Source organism: Mastomys coucha, unplaced genomic scaffold, assembly GCF_008632895.1.
Source record: "Mastomys coucha isolate ucsf_1 unplaced genomic scaffold, UCSF_Mcou_1 pScaffold12, whole genome shotgun sequence".
Lineage (NCBI taxonomy): Eukaryota > Metazoa > Chordata > Mammalia > Rodentia > Muridae > Mastomys > Mastomys coucha.
The window spans coordinates 91,583,789-91,587,821 of NW_022196894.1; the positions used below are offsets into that span (position 1 = coordinate 91,583,789).

Consider the following 4,033-nt stretch of genomic DNA (forward strand, 5'->3'; position numbering starts at 1 on the left):
TTTTTTTTGGTTTTTCAAGACAGAGTTTCTCTGTGTAGCCCTGGCTGCCCTGGAACTCATTTTGCAAACCAGTCTGGCCTCAAACTCAGAAATCTGTCTGCCTCTGCCTCCCAAGTGCTGGGGTTAAAGACGTGCCCCACCACTGCCCAGTGGCCTCAGAATCTTGCTGCACAATATAAAATCTGATTTTATCCAAAAATGAAACTGTGAAAGGGTGAGTTTGCCGTCTTGTCAACCCACCATCCCTGACCAGGACCCTGGTTTCTGCTCACAGCTTCTGCTAAAGGCCAGTCTTGCCTGCAATAGCCCAGTGCCATCCCACCTGACTGCACAGGCTAGCTCCAGAGCACACATCCACAGGCACAGGGCTGGTGTGAGCACAGGCAACTTTCAAGCTTGACTCTCACATTCCCAAGCAAGTGTCTCTCCCTTTTGAGTCTACAACACTGAGCATTTACTGCACACAGTGAGAACTTACTAAATGCCTCCCTGTCTGCTAAAGGAATGTCAGGAATTGTCACATCTATGTAAACTCTGCACTTCTGTGTACTGCGTGTGTAATGTGTCCATGTGCACATATGTACATGTGCACATGTATGTGTATAGGTATGTGTGCCTATGTATATAGGTATGTTATATGTGCATGTGCATGCATATGTGTGCATTGTTCATGTGTGTATTTATGTGTACATGTGCATGCATGTGTTTGCAATGTCTTCCTGTGTACATGTGTATGCTACATGCATGTCTACATATGTGTGTGCCACGCACACTCGTCTACTCCAGTCACATCCAAAATATCGGGGATAAAATTCTGATTAAGGATAAGAGGCAATAAGGATCCAAAAGGATTCTGTGCCTCCTGGATTTCAGACAGTCGCTGGTATCCCCTAACTCAGACGTGTTCCAGATCAGTCTTTCCAATCATCAACACGCCCTCATAATTAGGTATAAAGATACCCCAAGAAATGATTCGTAAATAGCTAAGATTGGACATTGTTTCCTGGCTAACACAATGTTACCAACCTATCCTAGTTTAATACCAAGCTATCCATAACTTGGAATTTCTCTCAAGGAACCTGCCTTGCCAGAGCTGGCAACAGAAGTCAAGGACATTCCTTAAGGCAGTTAGAAATGTTTTACATACTAGAGAGTAATCGAAGGGCTTCCACTCAAGGACATTAGCTAGAAGTGTTAGGTCAGAACCTCCTAGTCATTGCCTCCAGCAGAACCAGAGAATTAGCATAGGAATACCAAATTAGCCCCAGCAGGGAGGGGCACCATTGCTCTTCCTCCTGCTTCACAACTGGATACTTGGTCAGTAAGATCATTGACCTTGATGTATCACCTGCCTACGTGACTCTTTTCATCTGCCCTGCTTGCTGTATGCTACATAAGCCTGCTTTTCACTTCGTGCAGGAGGACTTGGACTCGCACGCAGGACTAGCACTATGGACTTGCACTAGAACTTAGATGGGCTAGGACTCAGACTCATGCAATCCACAGTCCCCCAGGCCCGGGGGATGCAGTACCAGTCCAGAGGAGATAGCTGCTGCTTTAGACCCAGTATGTTTTAGATGGCCTCAGATGTACCTTAACTGCTGAGCTGCCAAATTTACCATCTCTCTTTTACAATGACTGTAAAAGTCTGATGCCATTTTTAAGAAATACATTCAGGCCGGGCCGTGGTGGCACACGCCTTTAATCCCAGCACTTGGGAGGCAGAGGCAGGCGGATTTCTGAGTTCGAGGCCAACCTGGTCTACAGAGTGAGTTCCAGGACAGCCAGGGCTACAGAGAAACCCTGTCTCGAAAAAAAATCAAAAAAAAAAAAAAGAAAGAAAGAAAGAGAGAGAGAAAGAGAGAAAGAAAGAAAGAAAGAAAGAAAGAAAGAAAGAAAGAAAGAAAGAAAGAAAGAAAGAAAGAAAGACATTCAGATCCTGCACTTCCATGTGTCGTCTCTGCCATCATTTCTTCACCTACGCCTTGTCGACCTGACTAGGACCCTGTTTCTCCCGCGGGCTGAGGGAGGCCCAGGTCAGCCGGCCTGCGGCATCTGTGTCTGAGGGTGCCCTTGCCGATCTGGGTGAAGACCAGAGATTTATCCTGTGGTTTCTTCCTCAGTCTCTTCTCCTCTTTACTTTTTTAAAGGTTTATTTTATTTTAATTATGTGTATGTTTGTGTGTGTGTGGGTGTGTGTATAGGCATGTGCAAACATATGGCTGCTGATGCCCTCCAAGACTAGAAGTGTTGGAAGCTGAAGGAGCTGGAGTTACAGCTAGTGGTGAACTCCCTGATATGGTCCTAGGATTCAAACCCTGGTCCTGTGGAAGGGCAGCCAGGGCACCTCACTGCTGAGCTGTCACTCTGCTCCCTCCCCTCACCTGATTGTCAGCCAGGGTTTCTAAGTGAACCTGGAGTTGGACTTCTCTGCAGCAGTGTCCTGGTCTCCTGGCACTAGCACAAGGCTCCATGGCTGCCTGACAAGTACCTGGTTGCTGGGAATCTGAACTAAGGTCCTCATACTTATGTAGCAAGCACTTTATCTACTGAGTCATCTCTCCAGCTCATAGAAATTTCCTGAAGGAGTAGTTTCAACATAGAAAAACACCCTGTGAAGCCAGGATGCTTTAAAGTGGAAATATCTTTTGTGTATTTGCTCACCTCATGAAAGATAGTATTTAACAAGAATCTGTTCATAAGAAGAAGAGGGAACAGTGAGGTAGCTCAGTGGGCAAAGGTGCTAGTCTCCATCCTGACAACCTGAGTTTAATCCTAAAACCCATGTGAGTACAGGAAAAAATAACCTCCACAAGCTGTTCTCTGAGCTCCACACACATGCACACTCACACCCACAAACATACACATGAATGAGCAAATAAGTAAATAAATGAAGGAGAGGAAGCCGAGGGTGAGCTAGGGATGTGGCTCAGTGCTAGAGCCTAGAATATACAAAGTCCTGGCTTTGATTTCACATGCAGGAAAAAAAAATGGGACACAGGGAGTTAAAAGCAGACAAAACTTAGGATATAATTCAGATGAAGCAAGTCTTCCCTTTCGTTTCGCTCACGTTCCGTCCATTAGCCACCCTGGATAACCAAGAGTGTCTCCTGATTCACATTCCATGTCCCCTTCAGCACATCTCACAGAGACCTCTTGTGATTGCCATGTCCAGTTGTCACCTTGACTCCATCTGGAATGAACTACAGTCCAGAATTGGAGGGCCCACCTGTGATCCAGATCTTGCAGCTGGAAGACTCATGTTTTTGATCCAGATCTTGAGGCATAGTGTCCATGGAAAGTTTAGGCCCAGGCAAGGTGGTATACGCCTTTAATCTGGTCCACACCTTCTGCTGGAGGCCTCCATGAGGACACTGGAAGAAGGAAGGCTCACTCTTCTTTGACTGCATGTCTGTTGGAACAACTTCTTCAGGATTCCAGCTCATACAGAAGGCCAGCTCAATCAACCAGCCTTATAGGACTGAGCAGCTTCTTGGACTTCCCATCCACAGCTGCTCATTGTTGGGTTAGTTGGACTGCAGGCTGTAAGTCATTCCAAAAATTTCCTTTAATCTATAGGGACATTCCATAAGTTCTGTGACTCCAGAGAAGCCTGACTAACACATCTAGAGTTCCTGGAAAGCTGTGAGCTTTCTTAGGCTGAGCACGGCATCCAGGTTCAGATTCGCACTTAGCGCATCAGCAGATATAAGGAGCATGGGAAACAGCCAGGAATAGGCAGTCTAAGTACATGCTGGGGATGCTTTACAAGCTGTCCAAGCCCCAGTGACTGTGAAGTCACTCTCAGTGACTGTACCACAGAGTGAGAATGTGAAGACTAGCAATACTATTTGGAAGGAAAGGGTACTAAATCCTTCTCCTGGGGCTGAGGTGATGATTCCATGGGTACAGCACACGCTGTGTTGTGTGATGCCCCGAGTACAGGCTGGAAGATGGAGCACATTGAAGGGAAGCCAGACAGAAGAAACCCAGGAAGCCCTGCAGCCAAACTGGCAGACACAGCAGGGAAAAA

At 46.5% G+C, this 4,033-nt stretch overlaps 1 protein-coding gene across 8 annotated transcripts in view; it reads right to left on the bottom strand.

Annotated features, from left to right (window-relative positions):
• The window catches only part of Setd4 (SET domain containing 4), a 78,524-nt gene that overhangs the window by 62,266 nt on the left and 12,225 nt on the right, over positions 1–4,033 (bottom strand). The window lies entirely within an intron of this gene.